General features: G+C 47.1%; 1 pseudogene; it reads left to right on the plus strand.

Annotated features, from left to right (window-relative positions):
- The first annotated feature begins 2,381 nt into the window (after window positions 1-2,381).
- On the plus strand, window positions 2,382-7,524 carry LOC149331255 (uncharacterized; annotated as a pseudogene).
- The last annotated feature ends 4,397 nt before the right edge of the window (window positions 7,525-11,921 follow it).

The following is an 11,921-nucleotide window of genomic DNA, read 5'->3' on the forward strand; positions in this document are numbered from 1 at the left end:
TTGTACCTGAGAGAAGCCATCAGAATTTTGCTGTGGCCCGGCAAATTTTGGGGATGGCGACGGCCGCCCCTCGCCACTTCTTGGGGTCGTCACTGTGCAGACCATGCAGAGGAGGTTACGTTGATTATTCCAGCGCCTTATTGTTATCACATTATGCCTACAACGTGATCGCACCTTTTACAGAGCAATCTGGTGGAAGCTTACGGTCATGATACGCACTGTGATAAGTCACTTGAAGAAACAAAAATGAAACCTCGTAGCAATGCAGCGAGAAACAGAGTGAGGTTGAGATAAGATAAACGTATATGTGCTAATGAGAACTCTTTCTCATCGGCTGCTCTGTACAGAGGGACAAAAACTGAGGTTGTCAAGAAGAAAAAGAGAAAAAACTTATCTTCTATCATAGTAAGAGAAAGATGATAGGTGTAATGCTAAGAGACCGGAAGCGGGCAGAGTGTGTGAGGGAACAAACGCTGATTAATGATACCCTAGTCGAAACCAAGGGGAAGACATAGGCTTGGGGAGGTATGTAATTCGGAGGGAAGGTAACCGCTGGTCCTTAAGGGTAACGGAGGGGCTTCCGAGAGAAGGCAAGCGTAGCAGGGGGCTGAGAAAGTTAGGTGGGCGGATGAGATGTACACGTTTGCGGGGATACGGTGGCCGCAGCTGGCAAAGGACGAAGTTAATTGGAGAGAGATAGGAGAGGCCTTTGCCCTGCAGTTGTAGTAGTCAGGCTGATGATGATGATGAGCGAGGCAGATCACGTCCCGTAACGGTGATCCGCCATCCGACCGCCGTTCTCTTCTTATCTTTTGTCCTGATGGAGATCACGTCCCAAAATACGGTTCCGCTATTCAAGCGCAGTTTAAGCTTCCTCTCCAGACCCAGTTGTGGAGACTGCATGGCCCAGGCTGGCTGGTTCGCATGCACTCATACTTAGGTATTTCGTGCCAAGAGGGCGCGAAATCTACCGCCGCTGCTGACTTTCCGCCGGAGAAACAGGCGGTGAGCGTAGTCGGTGCGGAACATATTCCTGCCGGCGGAAAAAGCGGTTACTCGCCTTTAATCAACAGGAATACGAGGTGAAGCTAGGGTACGTCACTCCTCGTGCACCTACATTTTTTTTCACAACGCGGAGGTCGCGGGCGCATCAAATGTTGTTTAATTAATCTCGTTAAAAGCTCACTTTAGTGACGAGACGCTTTGCTCCTGTTTTGGTCTCTATAGGGCCTCGAACAAAATGCTGACGCTGATGATACCCTGCAGTGTAATTTCATAGCTGCTGCGATTGTTGCAGTGGACTTTATGGATGCCAAGACCTTGAGAAGGTGACTGATGTTTAATCAAATCTAAAAAAGGCTAGGCTAGGCCATGGATTAATTAAAACACTCAACCAGAAGCTGGACTCTCCTTTATTTTCTCCCCCTTGTTCTCCTCTACTTTCTCTCATCCTCTATATCTTCTCTCTATTCCTGTCCCTTCCTCTTCTCCTTTGGCTTCGGCCTTGTTCTTACTCGCTACTTCCTTCTTGTGTTCTTTCTTTTCGTCCTCTCTTTCATTTTCCCTTTCAAACCACTTATTCTTTATATTGAATTGGCTTGTATCTTGGCTTGGCTTGCCGATTTCTGCGAGAGCAACAACTTCTACGACGGGCCTCAATTACACGACCACTCAGGGTGGGGTACGATTAGCAGCTCTTGCCATAAAATTAGCAGTAAACAAAAGGTAATGCCACATAAAGATTTCATTCATGATACCTTCTTGAGAATTATAGCAGAGACAATACTGGCCCCGGCACGTTGCTATAATCGACACAGCATCCCTGGCCTGCAGCCCAAATGTTGCTCCTCTGAAGGCCAGGAGAATTTTCAGCGGCTAATAAATGCTTCTGATAGAGGCCACCACGGTTTCGCTTAGTATCATGTGATCTATAAAATTCGTTGCGATACTGTCGGCAGAGTACCGGCTAGTTAAAATAGGCGTTATCATAATGGCTAGCAAAATGTCTACAAAGAAAATGGAGAAGCTGCTCCTTCCGGGGCTTATTGTCAGTATGTTCACTAACTCTTTCACTAGTATACATGCCAAATTTTAACGCGCGAGGAAGTGAAGAAAAAGAAGAGCGGGCGCTCATCGTTACTGCTGTGCAAGTGACCTCATATCCGTCGGCCAGTCGCCCTTCTTGGAGCCCAGCCTGTTCTATCCAGTTCCGTTGTGAGTGACGGCGCGCAGACCGTAGCGAACCCTTTGTGTTCCTGGGACGAAAGAACTCGAGGGCTGCCGGAGACACTCCTCACTCCCCAGAGACAAGAGAGAACTCAAGTCTGCCACCTTAAGAATTACAGCGGAGCGTGATCGGAAGCCAGGACAGCAGCACAAACATGTCTTCAACTTCTACCATGGTGCCAGGCATCTACAAGTGGCATCCGGAGCAGCCCTGCGCCGGAAAGTCTACCCATCCGGCGGCCGCCAGAAGGTAACATAAAATTGGTATATAAGGGCAGTATTCCACGCACGAACGTTGAGAAATTGTGTTCTTTTCAATAATTTTGAGCGAAACTTACGAATGCCTTGAGTGCAACAAAACGAATCAACAACCATATATTTAAGCCTTTAAAAATTTCTAATGCTTGTTTCTTTTCTCTTTAACATTTATCCCAATGTAAGGCAGCTTAGACGCTTAGAGATGGAGCTAGTTAGCCTCCCACACCTTCAATTACAGCGCAGTCAGGAGCGGAAAAAAGTTATTTTAAACGTGTTGCCACACTGCGGTCGCATTTTGATGTGGGCGGAATGCAAAAACGCTCGTTTGGCGTGCATGTAAGTGCACATTGAAGAGCCCCAAGTGGTCGAAATTAATCCAGAGCCCCCTTCTACATCGTCTCTCATTGCCTCCCTTGTGCAGCTGTGGGACGCCAAATTTTGCATACCATGTATACTACGAGTGGGAAAATGATAGGTGTAACGTTAAGAGACAGGAAAAGAGCAGAGTGAATAATAAAAAAAGAGTGTTTATGACAACCTAGTATAAATCGAGAAGAAATGGGCGCAGGCAAGGCTTGTAATGCGGACGCAAGATCACCTATGGTTGTTGAGGGTAACGGAGTGGTATCCAGGAGAAGGCAAGCGTAGCAGGGGGTGGCAGAAAGTTAGGTGGACGGATGCGATTAGGAAGTTTGTGGGGCTAAGATGGACTCAGCTTTCACAGGACGGGGTTTATTGGCGAGATATGGGACACGCCTTTTTCTCTCCGGTGGGCGTAGTTAGGCTGATGATGATGACCATACCATACTATACCATACCATATACCATACCATACCATACCATACCATACCGTACCATACCATACCATACCATACCATACCATACCATACCATACCATACCATACCATATTATACGATACCATACCATACCATACCATACCATACCATACCATACCATACCATACCATACCATACCATACCATACCATACCATACCAGCCCTTCACTACGGCGTCTCTCATAGCCTCAGTCGCTTTGGGACGTTAAACCCCAATAAACCAAATAAACCAAACCAATACCATACCATCCATACCATGCCATACCATGCCATGTCACGTCATGTCATGCGATGCCATGCCGCAGCACATTTCGTGTGGCAAGTTAACAAGCAGAAATGAAGTCAGATGAAGGCTTCCAAAGCAGACTGTTAATGGGCGAAATTGTGCTCGTAAAAGTTTCAAAGCTCGGTGGGAGCAATGAAGACGTGCGCTCACTGCAGACGTGGGAATCGAAGCTACAGACGCTGTTGGCAGTCTTCTACTGAAGCGTAGCTTGAAACTTCACACCCGCCACGAAGACTCAGAAGCTTTGCCATTCGGCTGCTGACTCTCAAGGTCTTGGGATGGAATCCCTGCCGCTGCGGTCGCATTTCGTTAAATGCAAAAACATCCGTGCAGTGCCGTGTCAGCGCATGTTATCGGACTCCAGGTGGTCTAAATTATTCCTGTGGGCTCCAGTGCGCGGTCTCTCAAAACTTGTAAGTCGCTCCGAGACGTTAACACCCAAATACCATACCGTATCTGACAGTGCCATAGCATCCCGTACGAATTTTATAGACTCAAGGCACACGTCTTCCAGAACAGTTGGGAGCACCCCGGTACCCCAACGAGCCCCACATGAAAGAAAACGCTCCATATGGCGAAGAGGACTTTATAATGCCGGATGCAGGCGGCAAAAGATAAATGTACTATCGGTAGCAAAAGTATACGGGGCGCAAGTGTACGGAAAGAAAATTATTTAGATGCGGTCACGTTATCGAAACGTCTGAAATGTCTGAATTTATTAGAGAATATGCATGCTCTATCGACTGGTAACAATACCACACTACTTGATCGCGAAGAAGAGCTACAATGATTAAATTTTCTGAGAACCCGCTTAAACTTTTGCTACCGTTAGCACACTGATGAAAAACTGAACATACAAAAGCTTCGCGTCATCAATCCTCTCTTAGAACGGTTCTTGGACAGAAACACAATAGGTCTAGTGTGAGAGGCGTACTCTGCCTCTGGTCGATCGCTGCGGTTGCTGCAAAATAGTTGCTCATGTCTGGGTCACCAGAGCGCACTAAAAGAAACACGAACCGAGGGCAAGACGGCATGGCACAACTGTGCTGTGTCTGGGAATACGTATCACCCTCTGTCGGTTTTATTCTATTCAACCGTTGTGGGGGAAGCATGTGGAAGCATGAAGACCCCGAGAAATTGTTATTGAGCAAATTCAATGAGTCAGCAGTTTGCCGGCTTGGCTCATCAGCTATGCTGCCAGAAGTCGCATGTTATGTGGTCGTCCCAAGTTCGACATTAGCAGCGATTGTCGTTGAGTGATGCTGCGGCAACTGATGATATAGAACGCCGAAGGCTCATCGTCATCATTATGACTGTCATGATGATACATGCATGCACACCCTATCCGTAGTACACTTTTGGTAGACATACTGGAAACCGCCATCCATCACCATATAGACCAGATTTTGTTTACCCCCGCATGCAGACTGCGGGCGCGCTTCTGGGTGGACTGAGTGATGGACGTTAAGAGCACGGACCCTTTGAACGCGGTGGTCGCAAGTACCACCTTGCTCAATGTTTCCTTTTCTTTATTTTTTCTATAAAATCTGTCGAATTTAACTATGTTGTCTATAAATTGACTATTTTTCTTCCCTTACAAATTACTTTTAAGTTCGCCTAGTTTCAGCCTTGAGCTTGTATCCTCACGTTACATCCCTGCTTATGAGCCATCAATCTTGCAATTGCTATTTGTTACCGTCTTTAGGAGATTCATTCACAAATATTTTTGTACTCAGCATTTCATAAAATGAGCAAAAATGCGCTGTTATGCGCCGCCTCACCTTCTTAAGCTGGAGTTTTCTTTTACACATGCGATAATTTATGTCAAGTATTTATAAGCTTGTACGATGCTTTTGGTGACATGCTGGTGGAATGGTTTAATAGGCACTAGATTTTATAAGCACGAAAAGAAACGATCCTAAAGAAGCGATGTTTGAATAAAGCATGACAAAACTTACCTACTGTTATCTAGGCCACTGAACTGAGCTCACAGTGATAATCTGCCGATGTGACTGGCGCCCCAGAGCACCGGCGACCCTATTTGTGGAAATTCTTTATGGCTGGCAGGAAAGGTCAGGAACATACCGTGTTCTGCAACTTTATCGGCACAGGTTTGAAAAATTCTCCCGCCACAACCGTTGGCTCGTTTGTGGTGAAACCGCGCACAAAGCTTCCTTATTGTTGTCCGTTTTAAGGCATAGTAAGTATATAAGTGGTACTTACCAGGTTTTGTCACGCGAGATGCGAAACCAGAAGCACCCGTGTTGAGATCGAGCCGTCGTCATCGAATTTCTGCCGAAATGTACTGGTGGCGCCATCTGGCATCGCTGAAGGAAAGCGCCGAGGCGAGCGCTGCAGCGAGCGTGGCTGCTTGATTTGAATGCGTCGTTCGGGCCATGTCGTCTGCTTAAGCGCGTGAAATATTTTTCGGCCAACGCATTTTGAAAACTATCGTAAACAAATTAAATGACTTGACGGTGATTTATCAATAAAAGATATCTTGTCCATTGTATCGTCGTATTTCTGCCGTCTGCTTTCGCGGCGCTTTCCTTCAGCTATGCCAGCTGGCGTCACCAGTACATTTCGGCAGAAATTCGATGACGACGGCTCGATCTCAACACGGGTGCCTCTGGTTTCGCATCTCGCGTGGCCAAACCTGGTAAGTACCACTTTTATACTTACTATGCCTTAAAACGGACAGCAATAAGGAAGCTTTGTGCGCGGTTTCACCAAAAACGAGCCAACGGTTGTGGCGGGAGAATTTTTCAAACCTGTGCCGATAAAGTTGCAGAACACAGAATTTGAATTGCATGTGAGCCGTACGCCTGCTGCTTGCAGTTGTTGGAAACTTTTTCTCTGCTGTATACGTTACCAAGCCGACAACGACAGAGCCAACGTTGCTAAACGCCGGCTCAATTAACATGAATGTCAAACTAAATATGATGACTAACACATCAATATTCCATTTATTTTTGTGTCAATTTTATCTTGATCTCTGCAACATAACAGAACTTCAGAAATATGCTGTCTAATGTTTTCCAGCGCGCGAAGGCCAGTAAATGGCGGCAATCATTCAGACGCGGCCGCGGAGCTACTGCAGTTCCCGGGAACGTCCGCATTATGGTGCGCCAGTCGGAAGAAAATTACCGCTCTCGAGAACGGCTCTTGATTCTGGTGTACAAAGGATTGTGTTCATGGGAATTCTGGGCAGTGGACATACCGAGTACTGGCGTACTAGGTATAGCGCACACGAGGCCACAGTGGATACACTGGGTAAAGCGTTCATGCTTGGTAAATTTGACATAACGGGCACAGTGTGCGTGATGGTAGCCCAGATTGACACCATATGGGTTCTAGAGAATGCAACCGTTAACAGGAAATCCTATCGGCACCGCTCATAATTTTCTCGTTTCTAATTCCACCTGCACTGTTCTTTCGATTGAAATGCGCAGTAATGCTTCCGGTGTTCCGAGAACAGCAATAGCTGCAGCGGTACCGGCAGCCCATCTGACCGTACCAGGACCACGCCTGCCTTCTAGCAGACCGCCGCCGCCTACAGGCTGTCGCCAAGGTCCTTCGGCGGCATGCGCATCGGGGAAGCTCGCAGGTGCCAAGTCCTCCGGCGTCTTCGGCGACGCCAAAGAGAAGACCACGAACACCTGGCCACGGCTGGGGCCAGCAGGGGAAGACCGAACCGCGTTTGGTGCCTCTCCATGACCCTCCTGATACTCTGCACCATCATGGTGATCCTTGCGTACGTGAACTTCACGCTGTACCACAGGACGCATGAGCGGCCCACGGAACAAGGAGATGAAGGGGACAGCAACATGGACGACAGTACCCCGCGCCATGTAGATAGCTCGACACGGCTTACCAAGAGGATCAACAGTACCCGCGAAGTACCGAGCAACTCCTAGTTCTGTTTTGTCGCCGCCTTTCCTCTTTGAGAAGAAAAGTACTAGGGAGGCCATTTACGCTTGGAATTGCATGGGCAGTCACGGTAAAGCTTATAGTATTGTCATTTTTGTCCTTGTTAAATTCAGTCCACTCCTCCAAGTTTACTATGCTCACTTAGCGATGCTGCCCCGCGTGTTATCGTTCATCTTTTTTCTTTGCTTTGCTTTTAGTCAAATAAAATTGTCCTAATTATTCTTCCTACGCCTCCTGGTTCTTGGCCGAACGCCCAGTGGAGATATGGGCCTCTAGACGTCAGGAGAATAAGAGCAACACCTTTATTGTGAGCTTAAATTTAAAGGCCTCCTGTGAATTTAAAGACCTCCAATCAGTAGCCTGGATACCACGTAGCAAGGGAAGGCAACTAGCCAACTTGTTAGAACGCCAACGGATGCTACAAGCCGAAACATTACGGATCTGTCCGTTCGAGAAGCTCGAGAGTCTAGCGTGTCTTCCTCATCGTAGAAGGTCCTCCTGCTACCAGGACGACATGCACCTAGACTTAGCAGAAGCACGCCGTCAACGCCGGACAGGCCATTATTCGTGCGCCCTTTCATCAGCCAGCTGACGTGCTCTATCGGTGTTACCATAACTCAGTAGGGCGGTGTAGGTTTTCGTCGCTGCGCTTCCCCGTCGGCAGCCTGGAGAAAAATGTAGTTCACTTCCGTTCCAACCACCCTCTATAAAAATAGTTAGACTTTCTAAAGAATGCTTATAGACTCTATTGCCTCCCTACAGATATTTTCTTATGCCTATTCTACACTATAGACTGCCTATAGACAAAAGTCGACTAAAAGTCTGTGGCCGTAAATCTATCGATTGTCTATAAACTGTCTATAAAATTTGTACTCTATAAGAGCCGATGGACCTAATTGTGCGTCTACGGTGTTCAAGGAAAACATCTTAGTAGCGGGTGTCCTGATAACGCTGTCCCTACGCCTCATGGCACTCGTTTACCTCAACATGAGCGCCGTTCTCAGGCCCCGTGCCGATGTACGCACTTTCTTGGGCCGCCAAGCAGGATGACAACTGCACCAGAAGTTTAATGGTCAACTCACTCCAGCGCCGAGCGCGTTCGTACAAATATTGCTTCTTTCTCAATCTACGCGAGTTTATTCGTAGCTTCCGTTCTTCCAAATGTACGACCAAGTAGAATCGGTAGTTCTTGGAAGGCGACAGCAGAATAAGTTGCGGTGAATATAGGATGAGCAGTTTGCAGTAGATGAGCGCGACTGAAATTTGAACCTGGACCCCCGCCATCATCCCTCGACTGCCCTCCGTTTTTTTTTTCAATTAAGGCAGTGTTCATCATTCAAATTATTTCACTTACGTGTAAAAACTTAAACCCGACTTCACTACACTACATGATCCCAGACCAGTGCTCTAACTTATGCTTAAAAGGCAAACAGCCAGGATACGTCTTCTGGGACTTCGTGGAGGAACGGAAAGTAAGCACAGAAGGACCTACACTTGAGCAGTCGGAGGCCATGATGCTCTAGCTCTTACCTGGCCGTCTGAAAGGAGGTCATTACAATAATTGAGTTAGCTAGGCAACAAGGGCTGTTTGGCGCCTGGTTTGTCGTGCCTTTTCGTAAACTCAGTGTGGTCAAGGACACATTTCCCAAACATTTCAGCCCCAAAAAGCCGCGCACCAGGCCAGGGAAAAACTTGCACCCATTGTATCAGCGGCGGGTACCTGGGGGCTCTGGGTTTCGAACCGCACACCTTCCGCATGCGAAACGGGTGTTCAAACCGCTAGGCCACCGCTGCGGTATTCTCATGATGAGTATACACACCTTGAAGAAAGAACAGCAAAGACGGGTGTGGTGGTTGTATCTTTCTTCACGGCACCGTAGTCGATCGTGAGCCCTCACCAGCTATGCCAGCAACAAGTGCTTCTAAACAGCCCGCATTCGGTGGAAAGAAAGAGCTATTTTGAAAAGCGGGCAAACAGAACCTCCAGTGAACAGTTAAACAATGACGAACTGCTGCAATGAACGAACCAACCACCTCAGGCGAGACATGATGAGTCTGTCTCTCTGCAGCTGCCGTGGGCTTATTCCACATCGGTCCTCGGCATATTCCAGACATGTAGTTTGGCGCCCGCGCCTCCTCGTATTTACTTTTATAGGCTTCTGGTAGAGCCTTCAATAAGTGATCACATGAATTGTAATCACTTGAATTCAACCATTGTGTACGCTTCAATCGGCGGCCTTCTAATCGAGCTTTATAGAATGCTAGCTTGTTGGCGGGAAGCCTAGCAGTCTTTGTTTCAGCAAATGTTGTTAATTTTGCAATCGCAGCTCAACACTTTGAGCCTGTTTGATAGGCTACTTGAAACAGGTGTCCCGGAATATTTCTTGCCACTAGCTTGTTCTTATAATGAGAAGGGTGAACGGCATACATTTTGCATTTCGGCATGAATGCGCACACAGTATATCACCTGCATTAAGGCTTCTTCAAAAAGGCCAACGCCTTTTTTCAGAGAATGACTTAGTGTGCTCTCAAACTGACTAAGGCGAGAGAGGCTTCCTCCATTCATGCCTATAAAGTTCGCTTGTTGCGCAAAAATATAGAAAAGCAAAAGTGTAAACGACGCACCCTTTACTATTTCGTCCTCTCGCCGCAGCCCCCTTTTTTCACACTGAGACGCAGTAAGAGCTTCGCCCATGGCGACTCAAGTTCATTGCGAAGCCTAACCTTGGACCAACCAATATGTCGTTGGCATGGAGGCTGTTGCTCATCTTTGGTGAGTTGCTTTTCTTCAGGATTACCTGTCAAAACTGCAGATCAATATACTTTTGTAGTTCGTCTTTTCGACAACTTCCGCACAGGCTTTGTTAGTGCAAGCGTGGAAAACTGCGAGCACAGAGACGGTCGTAACGGTTTTGATGGGCTTGATAGCGCAGCCAGCCGCCGAGGGGAATGAAAAAAAGACGGCCTAAATTTGTACCTGAAAAGCGCCTTGTTCTCATTCAGACAGCCACATTACTTGTGTCAGGAGCAAGGACCGAATTGTGATCTCATAGTTCTATTCAAAGGGGCACAAAAGCTACCGTGGAATGAGGTCCTGTTACTCCCATTTCGTACGCTACTAACCATTGCACTCATCTGGTATGGCCTGAGAGCCATTTATTTTTTAATCCTTGCGAGCCCCACCTTATTCACTGCCCTCTCGCTAGGCTATCGGATTTTTCACTGCAGTAACTTTCAGAACTCGACCTGTCACGGGATATAAGAGTTAAAATTACCATAGTGACCAACTCCAGAGTTCGCAAGAGTTGGCGGTCCACGAGTGCCTTAGATGTGGTCTGTTTGGCATGATCATCATTTCATATGTAACATCATTACTCACCGATGCACCTCAGTACGCATTTGATGGCTGCATTTTACCTTCTATCCTTTTTGTTTGATTTTACCTCTTCCACACCGCTCTCCTTCCAACTTTATCTCTCGAATTACCTTCTCCACTCAGAATAGCATGCCAGCGATTTTTAAACGCAGGCTTAATTCTATTTTTTTTTTCATTAAAGGGCTTCCCTCTCTTTGTGACCAAGTAAAGAAAAAAGATTTAAGGCCCTTTCGCAGCCACCTGGAGGCGTCTCACTGCACGAAGCTTCTTGGTGGTACAGCCTTTGTCAAAAGTTTAGAGCCCAGGGGGTTTGCTTCAAAGCACTATTGTGACGCCCCTGTAGCACTCATGGAAGTCCTATGCATCGGAGGGAGCAGGACGAAAAATCTTCTTACCTTCAGGAGATTTGGGGCGCTGAGGACGCATTACGAGCAAAGCAGTGTGGCCCAGAAGCAAACTCCCTGGGCTCTAAACTTTCGACAAAGGCTGTACATCCTTAATTGGGTTCTATATAGTCTTCGGGCAGTAATTTCAGCTTAAATATGCATATCTGTGGTGCAGGTAAGAAATCGTATGCACAGAAACTCCACCTACTCTTCGCCGGTATGGCTGTAAAATATTTGTGCTGGCACCTTACCTCTCTGCGTTAATTGTACAGTTGTGAGTCGTGTATAATATTTCTTCTTAGTGTACCCACTTTTCTGTGGCGAGTGTGAGACACTCCTGCCCTACCCGAGGAGAATGTATATTCTGTCGGGCGACGCTTCTCGCATCGTGTACCTCTAGGACTCGCGAACTAAGCGGCGAAGAGTTAAGAAAACACTCTTGGAGTTTTTAGAAGACACTGGTCTTATAGGACAGCGGCAAGTACGCCTTCATTCCTAAGTGACCAAGGCGGAGCAATTGCCGAGAGACTACCACCACCAGCGCAGCCGAATCCCTAAAAATGTAAGCATAACAAGCCCTAGAAAAAAGATATCATTCCCAAAATTATGGCAAACGCTCTCA

This window comes from Amblyomma mixtum, chromosome 8 (assembly GCF_055824585.1).
Source record: "Amblyomma mixtum isolate Tamu chromosome 8, ASM5582458v1, whole genome shotgun sequence".
Taxonomy (NCBI): Eukaryota; Metazoa; Arthropoda; class Arachnida; order Ixodida; family Ixodidae; genus Amblyomma; species Amblyomma mixtum.